At 40.2% G+C, this 22,088-nt stretch overlaps 1 long non-coding RNA gene across 1 annotated transcript; it reads right to left on the bottom strand.

Annotated features, from left to right (window-relative positions):
* Positions 1–24: 24 nt before the first annotated feature.
* LOC111224026 lies at positions 25–21,243 on the bottom strand. The gene is made up of 3 exons (XR_002665201.1): positions 21,018–21,243; positions 20,602–20,654; positions 25–91 (listed from the first exon to the last, which is right to left on the bottom strand). It is a non-coding gene; the product is annotated as an uncharacterized LOC111224026 (long non-coding RNA).
* Positions 21,244–22,088: the final 845 nt, after the last annotated feature.

The following is a 22,088-nucleotide window of genomic DNA, read 5'->3' as shown; positions in this document are numbered from 1 at the left end:
CAGCCACGACCTCAGCGGTCCTCTGAGGCCTCTCTCTTTTCTTTTCCTCGGGCTCAGTGCAGCAGCATGGTCTGTCCTCCAGTTAGGAGCCCTGAGCACCAAAAGCAGAAGAAGAGGAAGACACGGATGACGTCATATTTCACACACTGAGTGACTCATCGCTGCTGCTGCTGCTCATTCTAGCAGGGTGGAGGACAAAGAACTGAAAGCTCACAGCCTACTGGCACACAGGGTTTACAAATCACAAACACAACTCAGGTCTAATATTCCCAGAAATTGCTAAATTGCTTGTTATTTATATTTGTCACTTCTTAAAATGCAGGTTTCTGCAGTGTGGGCACCACTCTTTATGAATGGGAAATATATGTTTTCTGGGAAAGAATAGGTTAAAATTCTAAAAAAAAAAAAAACATTTTCACTATTAATCGCAGTAGCAGCAAAATGTCATACATGAAGGATCCATCTAGCAAAGCTTTAGACCAAGTGCAGTGAAAATGATTGTCCTTTCAACTTGAGGTCCTTTATAGTGCCAACTAGTTTTGTATTTCTTGTAACTAGAATTTCTTTAGTAAGGCACTACCACTTATTAAGAAAATGCTTTGATTCTGGGAATTTTAGAAACATCAAAGTCAGCTCTATTTGCTTATACTAAGAATCACTGAAATAAGCTAATAAGGTTAATATGAGCAATTCACCATACAATTAAGATTGCAATGCAAGACTTGAACAGGATGGTAGTAAATTGCCTGGTTCAACATACAGCATAAACACATGCACCAGCTTTACCCATTTAAAAAAATTTAGACATCTTCTATCAGCAAGCTCCTTCAACTTCTATCAAATCACAACAGCTTCAATTAGGGCTATATAATCATCATCAACGAAAATGTTAATTACAGCAATAACTATAATGATCACATCCCTGTCATGTATTTTCTCTGTTCTTCACTTTTTCTAAATTACATAATTAAACCTATTTTCCCATCATAGAAAAACATAACACAGAAGCACAGGCAGCTTTGGGGTGAATTCTAGCTCCATACTCTTGACGTCTTAGGCATTACAACCATTCACCTATGCAGACAGACAACACAGATGAATAACAATCCTTCTGTCCGACAGCAGCAGAAGTTGTGTGTGCGTGCTGAAATAAAGATAAAAAAGTATGCATGAAATCCCATATATGAGCATAAAGCAAAAGATGAGATGAGATGAAGTGCAATCTTGATTGTCTGCATGTATTCATGCAGCGTGGATGGGTGCCATTCATGCATGTCCCTTTCTGTACTGCTGTGCCGTGCTGCAGGATAGATGAGAGATGAGTGAACAAGCGAGGCAGGGATTCCCACTGTGGGAAAGACCCAGGCAATGCAACAGCAAAGGCGTCATCAGCAGCAGCATCAGCAACATTACACCACATCGCTGACCAGGACACCCACATGCCCCCACCCCACTTTGCTTATATAAGCCGACCATACAGCAGCACAGAATACAGCCACACCATGTACTGTAGGCAGATACAAATGCCTGATTCAGTCACTTCAAAAAAAAAAAAAAAAAAAAAATCTCCCCCTTTTGCCTGCTCACACACATACAGCGTATATTCTAGCACAAAAAGAATGAATGGTTTTGGATTAGAAAGCAAAGACAATCATTCATCTCAAGTGTCATCCTCATGGCTGAGCGGACCGTCATGGTTTAATGGCAGGGAGGGGCTGCAGGAAAAATTGTGAATAAGAGGCAGAGGTGGGGTGCTTATGAATAAACCAGCTTTAACTATTCTCTCCTCCTCCACCCATTCCTCTCTTATGTTCCCGCAGCTCTCTCCTCAGCACTCCCCCCTGCTTCCCTCAACATATACACACGCACGCATGCACACGCACACACAAACACAAACACACACAAACCAGCCCACAGGGTTGCCAAGGAGATGGTAACGTCATTCCCAACTGCTGCCATTTGTGTTGAGCAAGTACCAGTGAGAAGGGCAGAGAGAAGAATATTATTAAAAATAAATACATGGATTGCAGTGTGCACAGACTGAGAGGGATGGGAAGGCAGAAGCAGAAAGAACAGGGCAGGATGAAAAGGATCTACCATTTCTTCCAAGCAATCTTAGCGTGTTGTACAAACAATGTTGGTTCTCAGTCATCCAAGTCATGGGATATCAAATGGTAGAAAGTCAAATTAGAGCTTCAGTACTAATTAAGCCTCTCAGATGAGTAATCTAGCCTGTTCAACAACTCCACAATGAGTCCAGTTGACTACCTAGTTGACCTACTACCATAGATAAATACAAATGACATCGTAATATCAAGTCCATTTATTCTTGATCACCTGGCAAATCACTGCAAACAAATGCATATGAACAATTACCCTAGAAAACTCCATAACTAAAATAACACCTAACAATAAAAATCTGACAACGCTGACTGGTGCTTTAAATGTGGAGCAGCTACAGGAAGTGTTTTGTTTGCGTCAACAAAAACTTAATCATAGCTCTGAGGAAAGCAGATGAAGAGGAAGAATTTGCTACTAGCATTGTTGCCCAATTGACAAAAAATATTGATGATGGTAATGAGCTCAACACAACACTGCTACTGTAGCTAGTACTAGTAAAGAATACCCCTATTCTTATGCAGTAGTAACACAAAATATCATCCAGGCATAAGAACTATTCCATGTCATAATATGAGCTGCCCATAGTAGACTCAACAACTACAAAACCTGCCAGCAGCAGCAGCAGCACTGATCTCTGCCTAGTGTGTCCCAGTTCAGTCAGTATGTTGGTGGGCCTGATGTTGACATCTCTCTGCCAACTGTCTGCATCATCTCATGTGGCTGCAGATATACAGCAGAGTTGGGCCAGTTACATCATAGCAAAAGAGGCTATCCACATCATGTTGGCCTCATAAAACCACATTAACAGGCTGGTGTAATACAGCAGGGCAGGGATGCTTCGACCGGGCATTTAACAGCAAATATTAATAGCCCATTTAATGTTTTCAGAATTGTCCAAAATCCATACTAATGTCAGGGGAAAATGTCAAGCTTCACAAAACACCATGACACACCACAGGTAAGCGCATAGATTTACAAGCGGTTACACAAGCAGACTCACAAAATCACCATTATCCTCATCAGCTGTCATAATGCCGTGCAGGGCACTCTGACCCACTTCACACATATTACCGGCCTTGCCGACTCTTACATAGGCCCTCCTGATGACAGGCTACCAGCTGAGACACACGGGTCATACATTGCCCTGCCTACTGTGTCATGTTACCAAACCAAAGACTGCCAATGGAAGGGAGCCGTGAGTGAGACATTGAGTGTATGTGTGAGTGGGCCAGTGACTGAAAAAGACAGGGAGAGCAATCTGTCTGGTCAACACTGTGTGGATGTGTGTGTGTGTGTGTTTATGTTAAGACACACAGAATGTATATGACCACTTCAGACAGTAGGCTAGCTGGACTAAATATTTCGAGCAGGTATGAGATCACTGTCAAAATTAGCTGCTCCAGGTCAAGCTGGGTCAGGGTCTCAGCAATAGTTAGCAGCGGGGCAAGCTGGTGAAATGAGAAGAATTCTACTGCATTGTAAGTGGTAAGAGCAGAAAGCTGGTGTATATCAAGTCGTTTAACTCATTAACTATTCAGAAAACTAATTTCTAATTAACCTACAGACATCATGCGCATTGAGCCAAAAGCCACACTTTGATACCAGCTGTTGCCTAAGAGAATCAATATATTAGTTTGACAAGTTGGGATATCAAGAGGGTTAAAACATAATTTTAAACTACACTGTTGTGCTGAAAAGTAACTGACCACAACCTTAATCTATTGGTAGTTTTAATTTCTTAAATAAAAATTTACTCTAACTCAAAATTATATAGTGAATAACTTATACTAACACTGCAACACAATTACACAGAACTGCATTATTTTGCCAGACGCACGACACTGTGCTGTCGTGACAGCATACAGCACAGACATTAAAAATGTTTTGTTTTTTCTACCGTGGTTATTTCTCATTACCAATAGCCAGAGTGCAAGTGAATGCAGAATGAGCACTGTGTATTCCTACACTTCTGTATGGGTAATGATTGAAAGCTATTACTATTACTTTATTTCATTCATTGCATTATTTCAAATTTCATAATGGAGAAGCATGCGTAACAGACATGCCTCTCCATTTTCTCTGCAGAGGCTGAATGAAAGATGAAGGTGAATGGAAGCGCAGAACGCTGCAAACAGGAGTGAGCAAGAACTTACAAACCCACAGACAGCAGTGGGAGAGACATACACAGGCAGCTCGACCCAATTCTTCTCTGTATTCAGCCGTGCACCTTGCCCATTTGACGTCAGAGAAACCCATTTCACAAAAGGAAGCAAAGGTAATGTCTTCAGAGTGGAGGCTGACGTGTCTAGTAATGGCAGAGTTTGTGCAAGCTCAGTGGCTGCACATGTTATATATCAGCAGCACTTGCAGTGTGTGCGTAGCACTGTTTGTCTGTGTCAGAGAGGATTCCCCTTTGCGTCGGTTGCACAATCTCATACAGGGAGGGGATGAGGGGGCTGGCACAGCACTGGGGACTATAGAGGAACAGTCCAGACACAGTCGCACTAAAACAGTCTGTGGTTCACACAGTAGAAATATGGGCACATGCATCATTGGCCAGCACACACAAAGCTACTCTAGAATACTGTACATATTTTCTGCCATGAGTTATGTAAAAGGTGATTAGGATGACTCTATGGCTCAGAAAAGCAGTGCCAGGAAATTTAGAAGACAATATCAACAAAGATTAAGAGAAAAAAAAAAACATCCTAAAGGGAGACTAACAAGACACAAAACACAGATGAAGGGGACATGAACGGCCATGAAGCGGAAGACAGGATTTCTCTTTTTCCATCTATGTCTCTCTGTCCTTTTCCCTGCCACCCCCTCTCTCGTTTCTCTCTCAGTCTCAGTGAGGATACCCCTTCCTACCTTCCGCCCCCTCCGTGTCTACCCCTCCCATCAACATCTCTCTCTCCATCCACCCACTACGAAGTGTTAGATCTCTGTCTCTCTCTCCCTCTCTCTTTTTCTTCCTCTTTTAATGTGTCTTCTTAAGTTGTCAGGCCTGCTGCTGACGCCATCCTCCTCCACTCAGCCAGCCCACTCAGTCCTGTGGGACGAGCTATGACTCATTCTCTCCCTCCTTCCCTCCCTAGTTACCTACCTACCTACCTTTCTGTAGCTCTCTCCAAGTCTCCCTCTCTTTCTCGGTTTCTTTCACTAGTCACAACCTATGTATAGTTCTCTGCTGTGTGTGGGGGAACATACAGAAGGTGTATGGACAGAACAAATCAGACTGATGAATAAGAACACAAGGAGAAAGTGGGTGATGGAAAGAAAGATGTGTTGGCCAAGTGAACGACAGTCTCCCTTCAGCATGATGAACGAATGCCAGTGCATAGAGAGGGGATCCTGACCTAACATGTATTACTGATGAAGGCAGGAGTGCTGGAATGTGGGTGAGGAAGAGAAATATGGAATACCACGTGGGCCAAAATTAAACACGTAAATAATAATTATGAAACAATTGCATTAATTAATGTAGATATAATGACCCATACTGTACATTATTTAGAATAATTAGAAAACACTCAACTCACTATAAATTACATTATCTTTCTTCTGTAACTACGAAAATATTTCTTTATTATTATTCCATGTTGATCAGAGCCAGAGATTTTTTGCCATTAACATGTTGAAATGGTATCTTTAACTTTAATACGACATTTCCTGTTACAAAAGGATGCTGGGGCAGGACATAACAGTGCACTTTCAATTGTAAACTAATAGGATATCAGGAGCTGAGAGGCTGTAATACTTTAACAAATTTGTACAAAGTATTAAGTTGCGCAGTGCAAAACAATTACAACAAACGCATATGTCTAAACCGCTGGAAACTTGCAACAACAGGAAGAAGAGTCATGGAGAAGAGGTAGAAATGGAAAGCGTGCCTTCATTTCAGAGAAAGATGACAGGGCTAGTTGTAATTTGTTTAAAATTGTCATTTCATATAAGGGTGGAGGCATTAGAAAAATGCTGAAACATCTTTCTACACAACATGAGCTTAAATTCCATGTATTTGACACTCTACACACAGTGCCACTGCTTCCCAACTGAGCAGCACGTCTGTTACCAAGGGTAAATATCCTATGTTATGATAATGGAAATTAATGCCACACAGGCAGGCTTAGCAGATTTTTTCTTGGACTAAGAAAGCATAAATGAAAACAATGATTAAAGAGTGGAACTTTTGCACACCTGAGTTAGATGCATGATGGCCTTTTCCTACTCTGTTTCTACACTGTGTTCAGACTAAGAGAAAATAAAGCATTTGTGCTGAGGCTGAAAACTAGGCCCACTTTTTCCACCCACACATAAAATTGATCCGGAATCATTAAAGGATTCAATAATGGCATTGGTATCAATTAAATCTTATCAATTCCCATCACTAGCAGAGGCAGAGACAAATCTAATGTGTGAACAACCACAGCAAAAACGCTTCAGAGCAACAACTGAAGAGACAAAATTTGTGGCAATCAAGAAAACCCCATCTGTGATTTTGAAGACAAGGGAATAAATTTGTCATGTTGATGCCAAAGCTGAAATAAACACTGGATTTCTACCAAATTAAGGGTTACACTCGGATTTGGAAAATGTTTTTTTTCCTGATTGAAAGAAGACTATAATAATCAAGACATATTTTGCTGTAGGTGCAGCTTTGCACTAAACCATGAAATTCATACAACCACTTGAAATGTCACCACAAAATACATCACATGAGGTCTTTAAGGCCAAAAAACACATACACCATGGGCGACCTAGTCTCAAAAGCAATAGGGAAATCCCTGCGTCTTAATGCAATTCTATTTTGGTCCCATCAATCGACAATGTAATGCTGAGCCTAGACATCTCTCATCAGTGTTTCTATCAAGAGGGAGCCCTTAGGGAGTGTGTTAATGACACTACCAGAGCAGATTCCACAGTTTCACCTTGCAAAAAGGATAACAGTAAAATTGTTTTAATAGCACATGACCATTACCATACATTTCTATACATCAAAATAAAGAAATCTCTTAGCTGTCCAATAAATACATAAAGGGCTAAATGTGGGATTGTGGTGTTGTCTTGTATTCTCAAGTACAGTGAGGAGATTTGTGAAAGATTCTGCCTCCACAACTTGAGCTGCTGATAAGAATATGAATTACTATGTCAAAATGAAATTGGGTGGCAGCTCCTGCACTCATTAGAAACCTTATGTAATTTATCAGCTTTTCTTAATGTGAGAGGGAAGAATAGTGGAAGATAGTGGAAGAGAGATAGGAGAGAAAAAAGAGAACAGAGAAAGATGGAGGACCAAGGGGTGGCTAGTGAGACAGGAAGAGAGGAAAAACTTCTCAATGATGAAACAATCTGTGCTGTTAAGCGATTGGACCAAACCTCCACCAATGGGAGGACCAGCTCCATGGCAACAGGCTCTGTCACCAAGAGAAAAGCAGCCATATCCCTCAACACCCCCATATTTTTCTCTCTTTCTCTCTCACGACCCCCCTCCTTTCCCCAATTACAAGGCCCAGTGTATTTATCACTGGGTACTCACATAAACACAAATTAAACAGCACACATACACACACACACAAAACGCACAACACCATCATGTGTTACTTATAGCCTGAACAACACAGCTCAATCACACAAACACAACAAACATACGCACATGTGACCAAACAAGGCTTGCACATGTACACACAGGCATACACACTTAATGGGGCTTACGAAGTGATCAGAATGTGAGTCATTCACACACACACACAGTTATTTAAATGTGCAGATTGGTGATGACTCCCCTCACACACTGTCTGACTGCAGACAGATCTGTCCCACTCTGTCCTGATGAGAGCAGTGACTATCAGGTCTTGTGGAGCTGATCCTTGAACTAAACAGATTGAGCTCATAGACACAAGAAACACAAGATAAGGAAGAAGACCCCGGCAGATAGAAAGAGACTGTCCCTCCCTCACAGACAAAAATTTGCACAAAGTGTATTCAGCATCAGAGGGTATCATGCTTATGTACCAACCCACCTTTACTCAACTCAACTAGCTTTACTGACTAAAGTTGCTGGCTTAATATCTGAGGTTAACCCTAAAACTTTACTGGAAGCATAATAATAATGGATTGCTGCTTAACCATTGCCACATTAACCAACTGTGGATGCTATGACAGCAGTGCAAGCTGAGAGGTGAAGCCTCCGGAAGGAGCGAGACACGCTCAAATACGCTCCAACCATATTTTGTTGGCAGCTGCATGACAGACAAAAACTGCTGGGTGCTGAGTGGGATAAACATGAGTTTAACTTTTTAAACATGTGACTATGAATACACACTGCTAACATAATGATAGAATGATGTAATATATTTGCAATATTTATTTGATCCATTTTGCCTAAGAGTTTGCATTACAAAAAAAAAATAATTTCAAAGCGTTAAAATATGTGTCAACACCCCATAAGGACATATACATGATAATATGCACATACATGATCATCGACATGATAACTCATAACCAAGAAAAAGCAATTGGTGAAATGAAGGAACCTAGTTTGGTCTGATCCATGTACAGGCAATAGCAAATCTGCTGTGCTTGCACTTGTGGGTGTGCTCCAAAACCTGACCAGCACAGTATCAGTTAGAGCTGGTTGGGTGTCGTTTCCACTCCATTAGAATTTGGCACACCAAACAGCACATGCCATTTTTGAGAGCTTGAAATGATGGCTCTGTGTGGTAAGTATTATATCATGTGTATGAAAAGCATCACAACCAAGACAGGCTAGTAACACTCATTTCACATAGCCTGTCGTGGGTGAAAATGCAGGCTGTTCAAAAAAAAGAAAAAAAAAAAAAAAAAAAATAAAATATAGCCAAGGTATGTTTTTAATAAAAAAAAAATAAAAATAAAACAAATTTAGCGTACTACATAACATATTATTTTCTTTTATATTAAGTCTTCATAACTGATACATTAATCAGCAAAGCCCTGGTTTGAAAGCAGAGCATGGGTAGCAAGCTTAGTCAGTGGAATTTCTTCGGATACCTCACCTAGCCAGGAAGCGAGGCAGGGACCCCAGCGCTGAGGGAGGGACCACCAATAACTGCTGGTGCCTAAATCACACAATTTTATTGCTACAATCTCTCATCTACAATGAATGTCTCAAACTGTCCCTCTCCCTTCTCTATGTTTCTAACTGTCTCAGTTTAACTGGTGGTCTTTAGCCAACTGGCTCTGCCTCTAGCTTAAAATGCATATTTCATTACACCGTCAGGCTGCTTCTTCCACATTTGTAAGGCCAATGACTTGGCCCAATGCATGATAAAGATGATACAACTCACTGTACAACTTCGTCAGACCTCTTCTTTTAGTTTCTAAATGTCTATCTCTGTCTCTTATTGTTTGCCACTATTACCGTCTCTTTCTGACTGTGTCTCTCTCACCCAATATGTGTTATATTCTGCCCTATCAAGTTTGAGAGTAGAGTGAAGCAGCAGCAGTTTCAGCTCCCCCTCAAAGCATTTCGTAATCACTCCACTCCCAGTCTACTGTTTGCTCTCCGCTCACACCAAGAGAAATCCCACTCTTTTATGCTCCATTGCAAATATAGTAAATATTTTCTTCCTGCTGCACAATTCAGCACAAAGCAATTAAAAAAAAAAGGTACCATGAATGTCTATAAAATCAGCGTCACAGTTTCAACCTGAATGTGAAATTTGTCGTTATCCTAAGTTGTATCATTTCATCTACTAACAGTGAACTCTGCAAGAAGTTCCTGGCACGTTTGAAATCAGTATGTTTGATCTGTTACATACTGCAAACTTCAATAACCTCAGTGAGGGACCATATGCCCTGTGACTGCAAAACAGTGGTCAAATTCTTACATATACAGCTAAACAAAATTTAACCTTATCTGAATACAGGTGCTTGTGGGATGGATTAGTATCTTGGAACAAGGAAGAAATCCAATGTTCCAAGCTGCTTCGCGTTCCTGGCAAAATCATGTCACTCTGCTCCCACACCCTGTTCCTATCTATAGTTGCTGGTGTCTTAATCCCTCTTCCACAGTCCTGTAGCTCTCAAGTAAGGACTGAAAACTTTGGCAATTTGTCCGAGTGGTCAAAATTATCCTTTACCTCAGTAAGGCACTAAGAAATGCTCCCTTAAATAGCCTTTGAAGCATCTACTAATTAGTCTTGTTTTGAGGTGGTTCATGATTTTCTTTTAGCTCTTTTTCTTTTAACATGTTTGTATTTATTGAATGTGTATTTAGTGTGTTATAGCTGCATGTTCTGCCAAAGCAATCAAGCATAACCCATGATAACTTCACCATCTCCTGTGATGATATGACTTTTAAAAAGAACAATTTCTCTGTTGATGTTGAAATAATTGCTGTGAAAACTTTATACTCATTAGCTGATCTCTGTCTGAGCATTACACTTTTCACTACTTATAAATTGTCAGCTGATCATTTTCTGTTCATTTTAAGTATAGCCTTTGCTCATATCTGAATGAAAGATAACCTGAGCTAGAAATGACTTTACTTGAAACAGTGTTGGGTTTTACATTTCTTGTTAAAGTAATAAATAATCAATTTGTTTGAAATAAGAGAACCAACACTTTCATTTTCACACAATATTACCACTAAAAACTGAACCATTAACCCTTAAAAACTGGTAGCAAGTTAAGTACACAGTCACTCTCGCAATGCAGCTCAATACACCTGCCATTGGCATTGATTTTTTCTTTGGCTAAAAAACACATTGTTTCATGGGAAATAGTTGCACCTGCCACAACTTCTGCTGCAAAGCAAAGGAACATCATTCATTAGCAAATTTCCTTTCCTACGATTAGTCTTCAAACTGATGGATGTCCTTATCAAACTGGACTTCCTGGATCATGTCATCTTTCCACTAGTGTCTGTAGCAAAAACACCCACACCAATGAAGCCTCTTGGCGTTATTTTTTATTTTTTATTTTTTAAACACAGTGCTATTCTTGGTCTGAACATTGCCTAAGAGACAGAGAGGAACTTCTGTCTACATGATGAAATTTATGCTTTTAGTTATAACCTGAGTATATGTTAAATAATGCACTGACAAACAGCTCGATGTGTCCAGATGGACCAGTGCCCTCTATGATCTGCACAAACACCTCCATTTGCCACAGCCACACTTAACAACAGCTGGCTGGCTGGGCTGCCATGCCAAAACAGTGATGGACACCCGAGTGCTGCCAGCCTAACCCGGAAATCAGGCATCCAGCCAGTCAACCAGCAAGGCTGTCTCTGTTGGGCCAGCAGAAAGCGTGGTCTCTTATAATGTGGCTTGTGCACTCCAAAACAGCCAACATGAAGGCAACACGCCAGTCATTCAGACAACCATCCAGCCAACATCCAGCCAACCAACACTCAGCTCAGACTACCACCCATCATCCCCCATCAACTCTTTTTCAGGGGTTCTCCACGGGCATATAGCAATTTAAATATAGTTCCTTCGAATCCTGTAGGCCACAGTCAGGTCAGGGTCTGAAAACAAAACAGACCCAAAACAAGATCTCTCTCTATCACACTCCAGATGAGATCTCTAGTACCCATCAACACAGATTTTATTAAAAGGCAGAAACAACAGCAACCAGAACAATAAGTCAGCACAGAGAGATAAAATATGGCCTCTGTCCTTTATGCATTACCATTACACCAGAAGCAAGTGACCGCAATGTTCAAACAATGACGACACTATGTTAAAATAGAAAAATAGGGGGGTGATGACAGGTCTGCTGTTGACATGCACAAAATGATATGCATACTGAGGAAACCATTTGACAGACATGTAAGCTCAACTAAGTAGGGCTAAGACTAAATCTGAATACAGCTGTGTAGATCCTGATCTTGTCGCCAATCTCCTACATGACATGTTTGGAACAAAATTTCCAGAGCCCACATTACAACACATTCTTAGTTGAGACAGGGTTGACTATAGTAAAGGACTCCTTCTCACCACATACACTATGCATGGTAAATTGAGAAAACCTTAACTCTGTGTATTTGAAGTTTGCCATTGTTAAGTTCATTAGATGCTTTGCTCTCTACTCATCCATTTCATGTGTGAGAGTGAGTGTGTATGGCACTGGCAGCACTACAGCCCCAGCACAGAGGTAGCGTTAATTAGAGAAACTGCACACGGCAGCGAGTCACTACATCACGTGGCTGACCTGACAGCGGTAGCAGGTCAGCGTCGCGCTGTGCTAGTCCATCTGTTTACCTGTAAAAGCCAACCACTCCCAATACCACCGGCTGCCTAAGGATAGCAATTTATCTGTCTCCACCTTCAAGTTTTTCTTGCCTTTCTGTCCCTCACGATCCCTATTCATCATCACAACCTTCTAATTATATCAGAAACTACCACTCCTAAACTTGTTCTAGTTATATATAGCAGGTCCTCCACCCTCCTCTCAACTTTTCTATCATTTATTTATTGACTTGTGTTTTGAAAAAGCAATCTATTGGTTTACGTATATATAAAAGTTTTCTCTATATTTTATTGTTATAAAAATGTCACATATTGGTTTCATAGACACATTCCTGCTAGCCAGTATTAGCTATCAGCATTAAAAAGGAACAAACTAAAGTGACATAATCACATGATCAAAATAAATGTCAACGAATGTTTAACATTCATAAAATGTGATAGTTGAAGGCAAGGCAGGGAAAATTCGACTGAAGAGAGAAATATGGAGAGAAGAGGCCATGAGAAGGGACAAGGGGGTGTAGGGTGACACTTTCAGAACAGAATTGTGGAGGTTTTCAAGCAGTGAGTGAATGAATGCTAGAGTTGATACAGATCGCATTATTAAAGGCTGCTATATTCAAATCTTTTAACTGTTAACTGTGAAACCTGCTAACTGCAGCTGGCGACAGCAGTCCTTGTTCTGCTCTACAGCCTTGGTCAGCTTGACATAGAGCCACATGTACAAGTTCCCCACCTAAGCAGAACAAGAGCCACCGTCACCAGCTGCAGTCCAATACGGTGGAGTTGCAGCCCATCACCTATAGTGAAGTTATATCATTGGTCAGCCGGGTGTTGGACTTCTCCCACTGGCAATTGGTCTTTCAAAATAATTTGGTGCAAACATTTGCCATTATATCATCAGGGGGCGTTTACAGTGGATCCACAATATTTTTCATTTTCAGACTACTGTAGAAACGTAGAAGAGAGTTGCCAGTACACCTCTCTCTGTGTCAACTCTGTTCAGTGAGAATAATTTCAGTGAAAATGAGAGTTATTCTGTTGCTTCTAGCTTTCTCTCTGAGTGATCATTCTACAAGTAAATATAGGCAAAATCATGGCACAGCCATTGTTTTTAATTTTTGTGTGAGATGATTTTGTCAGACAACGTTGTGGTTATAAAAATCAGGATTTAAGCAGTGCGGAGCAGCAGCTTGGAAATGGCTTTTAAGCTGGTTAACATGTAGTCTTAATGCCACGTTTCAGTTACTATTTCATACTTGTTCCAGAAACAGAAAAACATGTAAATGAGAACAGCTTTCTTGGGTATTCGACTGTAAGAAAAAACTGTATATGTGAGCCCAGAGAGTAGGAGAGAAGCAAACAGATAAAAGGGCTGAAACTAGCTGATACTGGGCAGAATTCAAATATGGCAAGATGATGTTGTGAATATGTTAATTGGCATATTATGTCATCTGGCGACATTAAGCTACTTTTCAAGCTTTTTCGAAATTTTCAACTCAATTTCGCACATTGACCATTAACTATCCCAGCCATATACTAGATTTTGACCTAGTGTTGTTTATCTTCTGTATTTGTTAATCAAAATAAAAAATGTATAAGGATTTTTTCCTAAAAAGCTTTGCATGAGAAAGGGGGAACGTTCTGACTTAAAGGCAATTACAGCAATAGTTACTCCAGGGGTTGCTATCGATTTTTTTCCTCCCTTCGTCCCTCTCTCATGCTTCCTCTCTGTCAGACTAAGTCTTTTTCCCACGCAATGGCAATTAGTATGCAGGAGTGAGGCTGCAGGAGCACCTACCTGGGGAGTCACAAACAAAGGAACAACAAAAGTTATTGTCATATGCACAAGACAAGGGTGCACACACAACCTCTTAATGCAAGGGGATGGACTGTATTACGTCAGTAAGGGCTACGCAGCGAGTTTTAGCCACTTCAGCTATCTATGCTTTTATCAATTTTAACATGACATCAGGAAGAAAACTGCATTAACTACAGCAACCTGACACCAAATGGGTGGCTTCGATCTCTTCAGGGGTTTGCTGTGGTTATTGTCTCTTTTCTATTTCTAATTGACAGACGGGTAGAATCATGAGATCCTTATCATTTTATGAGCCAACATCTAGCTAGTTGAATTAAGAGTGTATTGCTTTGGACAATGATGCATCATAATTTATTATAATGCTCAAAGATGCACACACATGTACACAAACACACAGTCATTATGTAAACAGCCCATATTCAGCACAAGACAGATCTGGGCCGAGGGAATTAAAAAAAAAAAAAAAAAAAAAGGATAAACGGAAGTCATGTGGAGGATTGGGAGTCAGATTTTGCAAGGTTATAACCATCAGAACAGAGAAGGAGAAGGAAAAGCCAGGTCTTCTAGACCCGAAACAGTGCTGAGGCCATGAGGATGGCTTGCTATTTATAGCGACAGATTTTTTATTCAAGAGAGCTCTGCTGTTGTGCTTTCTCTCACGCTTGTGCTGCCTCTCTCACCTCCACTCTATCCTCTTTGTTCCCGCACATTGTGTTCGACAAATAAAGGGGTAAAACACTGAAATATGCAGGTATAAGAGTATATATTCTTTAGAAACCAAAAAGGAGATTTCTAACGCCTGATCCATTCATAAACAGTCAAAATGATGAGGGAAAGGAGTTCCCACATGCCTTTTGTAAGCCCATAGGTTCTCCTTTTTTACTGTACCCCTCCCTCCTCGGCATGACAGTGTTGCAGAGTGACGCCTACTTCTTAGTGACTCTCCACCCCCACAAGGCCACCTCCACCCTCCCTCTTCTCACACAAGGACACAGTGGAAGGGAATTCCTCATTACCTCAGCATTTGCTTCACTAAACACATTTTGTGTGTCTGTACATATGAACATAAACTGACCACCAGGCACACACACAAACGCCATTTAAGGATCACAAATTAGCATCTCTCAGCCTGTAATGTACAAAATCCATCTACATAAATCCAACCTTGATTCTCCTTACAGCTTAAGCACACTGATAAAATGAGCTGCAGTTATAATTACAAATGTAGGTATTGTATATGAAATTATCTTCCAGCAAGCCCCATTATATGATTTTTACACCATTACTAAGGCATAATTAAATAAATTGCAGCACAAACTTTACAAAGTGCAACAATGAAAAATGCCAAGATAAGAAACAGTTATAACAGTGGCAATGGCTACATGTCAAACGAAATCTCAAGAGCTGTGAATAGCACCATGAACAAGCTACATCTCACCTACAAATTATTAGCACACACTGACAAAGACACACAGAGACATACACACACAGCACATGCTTACTGTATTTAGCGTTCAGCTCTGTGAATATCCAGCCAAGTCGGATCAGGTGTGTCACAGATAAAAGCACATTATCGCAGGAGAAGCAGCAACAGAAGCAGCTCTGGACCAAGACAACGCTGATATTAGTTTTATCTCGCCAAGTAGTACAAATTAATGACTTCCATTTCCCTCAGCATGTAAATAGCTGAGATTCAGGGGTGTTTAGCTCTGTCACTTTCTTCAGCTCATTATACTTTCTTCTTCTCCAGACTTGCTCTGTTCCTTTCCTGTCTGTACGTACCAACAGCACAGTTTTGTTAATGGGTTTCCCGTAAAATGTACAGAACACTCTATTTGGACTGCCCCCTTTCTTTTTCTGAATGAAGCACAAGCACTACAGAAAAACGGAAAGCCTTGCTTGCTGGCTGGCTCCCTTTCTCTCTACTGCTCTTATGCTATCATGCGCACAGTTTGCACCGCTCCCTTCTCCTCCAACCCTCCCTTACGTTAGGATTCTCTCTCTCTCTCTCTCTTACATATCTTGTTTGCTTTCTGCCTCTGTGCAACAATATAATTGCAATGACAGCCAACCCATGGCTCACAAGAAGCCCAGCTGTTTAGAGGGCTGCTTGGATCAGCCAGTCTGTCACTTGATACAACAGCAGGATACTTATGAGAGATTACAGTAAATAGATTTATTCTTTCACAACTACAACTTAAGATTTTGAACTTCAAAAAAACAAAAACAAAGGTATAAGCCTCCATCTGCAAACAGGCAGAAGACACAGTCCAGGCACACTCAAGTCATCATTCATCTCTCCATTTCATGGGAATGTATGAGGTTGTTATCTGTAGCCTGTGTCTCAACAAACTGAATGAGCTTAAAGTAGTGACAGCTGCTGGTGAAACAGAGCACTGCTGCAATGGTCAAAATGAAATAATAAAAACAAGAGGTTTTGAAGAGAAACTAGTGGGGGGATGTAATGAAACTACCTCATTAGCTAAGAAAAACCTTAATCCCACAAGACGACATTTGCATCTTCTCCCTGCAGCCCCCTCACTGCAAACAGCAGCTGAAAGACGCAGTGGAAAAGAGGCAGTCAAAAGTTCAGCATCAAAGTAAATGTCAATAGGGAACTCTACATAAGGTGGCTGAAGTCCAGGGATGTCTGTTAGACTCTTAGGTAAGGAATTAAGTGAAAAAGCACACAACAGACAACTTAATGTTATTGGACAAAAAAATATGCATTGCCACAATACACTTAGAAAAGTGAAACAAATATGCTCACTGAGGAAGTAAGCACTAGATCCTGAAGTAATCCTAAACATTTTCAAATGGTGATTGCACTGTGCACCATACAAAAAAAACACTGGTAAAAGAAGGTTTATAGTGAATGAATTTTAACTGCAATTTTCTCATTTTCCCTGACCATGTACCAGTGTTTGGCTAGTTACCAAATTTCTGCTCAATCAGAAGTTTGTTGGCTTATTGTGGTTGTTCATTGTTTTAAATCCATTATATGTGACAGCAAATAATGCTCTCTGGTATGACTGTCTAGTTAATGCATAGGTATTTACAGAAAAGTGAGGTCATGCAAATCAGAAAATACTTTTACCATTTACCACTGTATTGAAGTTCCACTAAAATCTTGTTTTCTCTAAACGCTGTTTTGAGGTGCTGTGATCTACCACAATATAGTTAAGCATGCCAATTTTCAAATCTTTATTTCAAAAATGGCACTAAAATGCTCTAAAGCACTACAATTTGAGGAAGAAAATGGGTCTACATCCCTATAAAAGCACCTTGGTTGTTGTGAATTTGTCTACAAAGTCAGTCTACCACTTAAATTATGTGGATCAAATCATAGATTTGACTATCGGCAATAAGCGACTCAATTTTCTCCTTGAGCTTTTGGACAGAGATCCTCTTGTTAACATATCTGTCCGGGTGCATATCAGTGGTCTATATTTATTCTGTTTTTGAGTCACTTTAAATTGTTTATATTCAGCATCGGGGCAGTTTTTTGGTTCATTGGTAAGCAATGTTGCCACACAGCAAGATGATGATTTGTCCATGCTGCACAACAATAAGCAGGTACAGGTAATGGATGAATGGATGAATGATGATTTAGCACAGAACTGGCCCTCTCTCCTTATTTAGCCATGTTAAGATGAAAAAACCAACCAATGACTCTGCAATCCTAGCATGGCCCTGGAAAAAGGTTTGTCTCAGGTTGACCACATGACTGGAATAAAGGGGATGGCATGCACTAATGCCACCTAATGCCTCAATCCAAGTCCAACAGCTTCTTCTGCATTTGCAGCCAGGTAGCCTCTTTTCTCAGGACAGACTGACAAGACAGCAAAAGGCTTAGCGAGAAGGAAAGAGAAAGGGGAGGAGCTGAGCAAGGATCAGCGGCCAGAGACATCACAGATGAAACGTTCATGGACACAATCACCTGACAAGGTGCTGCCGTCGCTACACACAGCATGTAACTGAGGTAAAGCTAATAGGAAAGACGGGAGGAAATGGTTGTTTACACCTCAAATGTACAAACAACTCAAAACAGGTTTTTACTGAATGACATTGTTTAGACATAACCAGTTTCTTATTAACTTATGATTCAACATGGATTAAATGAAGCCTGTTTTGGCTCAAAAATTTTAATAAATGAAGCTACATTTGCATTAAGTCAATAAAAGTATTAATAAATGTACCTTAAAAAAAATTAATAACAACAAAACACATGCTTTGTCCAACCCTGCTTGGATCCTACAATCTAATGATGAATTTCAACATGTGACAAGTTCTCTGTTTTCTTTTCCTTTGAAGTATCATGTGAAAGCCCTACAGCTTTGCAGCAATGACACTGAAGTCAGTCAGGCACCTATACCCAATCAGAGGCCAGACTTAACAGTGTTGCAACCAGTCACCTCCCTCCTGCTCTGATCAATAATTTACATCAAAGCAAGCAATGAAGGATAGATATGAAATGGGAAGATTGAGAAGTGAAAATATCAAGGGAAAAGTAGCTCAGAAAACAAAGAGAACAGGAAAAGAAGAGGAACAAATAAAGATGGAGAGAAACAGAGAAACAGGAGTGGTTAAGAGAAGAGAGAGATAGGAGCAGCAGCAACAGCACCACGCTTGGTGCTCTGGCAGAGATCTATAAATAGCTCTTCAAATCTCTCTAGAAAAAGCCACTCTTCTGCTTCTGCTGCTGCAAACAGAGATTCAGAAACAGAAGCAGATATGGATACCTGGCTGACAAATAAACGTAGATATCACGTCTTCTTGGATAATAACTGCCTATTTCAAATTACATCTGCCTGTAAAATACAGGATTAGAGCCACTTTGACCATCATGGCTTGTATATATGTTTGATCATTGCACATGAATACAGAAAAAGCAAGTAAGTTAACACATAAAATCACATGTCCTACTGGTGTATGAATAAAGAATTGGTCATAGTCATGCATCCTGCAAACCAAATAAACGAATAAAGACCCTTTTGAAATATAAATTCTTACACCCGTTCACCTAGTTGTAATAAATAAGGCTAACAATTCATTGACATTTCACAATGTGACACGGTTCTGCACATGAAGATTGAAAGTTGCAGGGTATCGGGGGGGCAGAGTACTCCATCTTTCTCATTGCTGGCCTTAGCAACAGTAGACTGTTGATTCAATGACTCACCTCCATCAGATCTTACTATAGATAATCCTTTTCTCAATGATACTACCCTTACACCAGTAACTGGACTGTGTTATTTAGGAAAGATCGGTGCCCAATGTACAAATGCAGAGAAAGGAGCTGTAATAGGGTCACATCTGGTACAATAAGAATCACTAAGAATCACTATACCAATGCTTTAAAGCTGAAATTGTGAGGAGCAGTACCTCCTTAACCTGACCTTGATCTTGCTCAAAACAGTAACTAAAGGAACTGACAAATTGTGATATTTTCAAGACAATCTCAACATCAAACGTGACTATGCTGGCACTCCATGCCTGCCATTTGCCAATTCTCAACATCACATGGTTGATTAATGCCAGTTTATATGAATATTTATGTTTTCAGACACACATGCATGTTTTTCCAGAGCAGATGTTTGAATCACAGCCTCGCAAGTCTGTGCTGTCATCCCATCTTGTTTGACACAACAGTCTTGCTATCTATTTTCAGCTAGTGTTAAAAAGTAGTGCAAAAGCCAAGACACAGTCAAGTGTGAATCCTCTTCGTTCATGTATTTTACAGACTATGGATTGAAACATAGAATGATTGGCAAGCTTGCTTCTATTTAATCTTGAAAAAATATACATATAATCATGTCTCACTGAGCAAAGGCCTTACACTATAGATGCAAAGAAAGCTTAGGAATTAAATAAAATATAAACTTCAAGTGTCACGTGCAACAAACAAAACCTAGGAGTTTAGCCTATTTGTTTGAGAATTTTTTTTTTTTTTTTTTTTAATCAGAGCACTTAGATTAGCTTCACAACCCACTGCCATTCAATCAACGAGACAAACTAAGGATCTGTAACTTCCGGTTAATTAGTTGTTGCATCTAAACTTTGCTGTCGTTTCTGACCATCAGTGGACACACATAGCTACTATATCACCTTTTTGTCACCAGTTAAGGAGGGCTTTAGGCATGCAATTTACAGCTACAAACAATTTTCAATGACTTCATTCAGATTCAACCAGATAATTGATCACTTTATTCACGATCACTTCAGTCACGCATTCGTTCACTGAGTTTCAGTACCGTCTCTCAGTTAAGATTAGATGGATAAAATGTTAACATGGCCATCCCGAGTCAAACACAGAGAACGCGGACTTTAAAGATGGTGCTTAACGTTACGTTACATATCTAACTAAAGATCATGGATCGTCGACTTCAAATCGTCTCAAGTCATCTTAAAGGTTCAGCTCACCGTTTCGCTGGTTTTGCGTCTTGAGTCCGTGTGTAGAATCCTTCAAGTTGTGTCTGTAGGGAACAGATGGCAGTATGGTCAAAGCCTTGGCTGTGCAGTTGACTGAAAATATTAGCTTGCCCACACGCTAACAATAGCTAGCTCACAGCTTTAGCTTGCTTCCTCCGGCGAGTATAATTAGCCACCTAGAGCACCTAGCCTAGCTAATGTTAGCCCGCTAGCTAGCCTTTTCTTTTCAGAGTACGCTTGCTACCCAACTTCAACAAAACCTAGCGTTTATACTACAGCTGGCTAGCCAACAAAGTAGCATGTATTTACAATGAGGCGAACCTTGTTAGAAAACTCTATCCGCACTGTCAGGTCTCAAAATAACAGGTGCTAGCTAGTACGGACAGCTAGCTTTCCGAATGACTTACCGATGCTAATATAATGGTGCTGCTAGCTTGAGTTGGTTCACTGCGACCCCGACTGTCAAAATAGCGCCGCGTGAGGGGAGAGCGGCATGAACGTTAACGATAAAGAGCAAGCACTGAAGAGCAAGGCAGTCAGATCTTTTAGAGCAATACAGCTAAATAACAACAAAACGTCAAAGAATAAAAGGACACAAATTAAAGAAAAAAGAAACAAAACGCTATTCCCCCTTCTCTGCTCCGGCTTGTGTGAGTGTGTCAGCGTCACTTTTTTCCCCCTCACCGACAGTTTACGTCAGCGGCGTACTTCACAGTCGCAGGGAGACGTTCAGGATACTGTAAACTTATACACCGTCAAATGTTACTGACTGTCAAAATGTTGTGTCTGTGAACGTAGTCTACTGTATGTCATTAAGGTGCCATTTTTACTTTTTTAGTTTCTATGATTGGAAAGCAATCAAGGTTTTTTAACATTATGAACTGCAACATTTTATGAGGGTGCTTTTATTTTTAACAGCATGTTCAGTGTGGAAAGTAGGCTAAGTATATTTACTCATGTACTGTACTTAAATACATTTTTTATTTACTTACTTTACTCGAGTATTTCCAATTTATATCTCTTCATACTGCTATTCCACTGCTTTTCAGATGAAAATATTACTCCACTACATTTATCTGACAGCTGTGGTTACTAGTTACTGCGACTTTAGTTAGAAAACATACGATCAGCTTATTAAAAATGATGCATTATTGTAGATTAGACCTCTCAGGCTGGAGTTGTACAAAGTTATGCTGGGATTTACATGAGGTCACTGTGTACTAATAAGAATTACTCATTGTAACTTGTTCTGCAACAACGGTGGAGGCTCTGAATTTCTGAAAAAAAAAACGATTTTCGATCTTGTTTTACAATAACTCACTATTTTGTGAGCAACTGTCTTTACATTGTGGTCTTGCTAGTTCTACTCAAGTAAAAGATCTGAGTACCCTACTTCTTGCATCACTGAATATCCCCCATACCAGTTCATTCCCATCGAATAAGTCTATCAAAATATAGCCTGCATATTAACATCATAA

This window comes from Seriola dumerili, unplaced genomic scaffold (assembly GCF_002260705.1).
Source record: "Seriola dumerili isolate Sdu_G_001 unplaced genomic scaffold, Sdu_1.0 BDQW01000121.1, whole genome shotgun sequence".
NCBI lineage: Eukaryota > Metazoa > Chordata > Actinopteri > Carangiformes > Carangidae > Seriola > Seriola dumerili.
The sequence above is the reverse complement of the archived record's forward strand: the minus strand, read 5'-3'. Positions and strand labels throughout refer to the sequence as shown.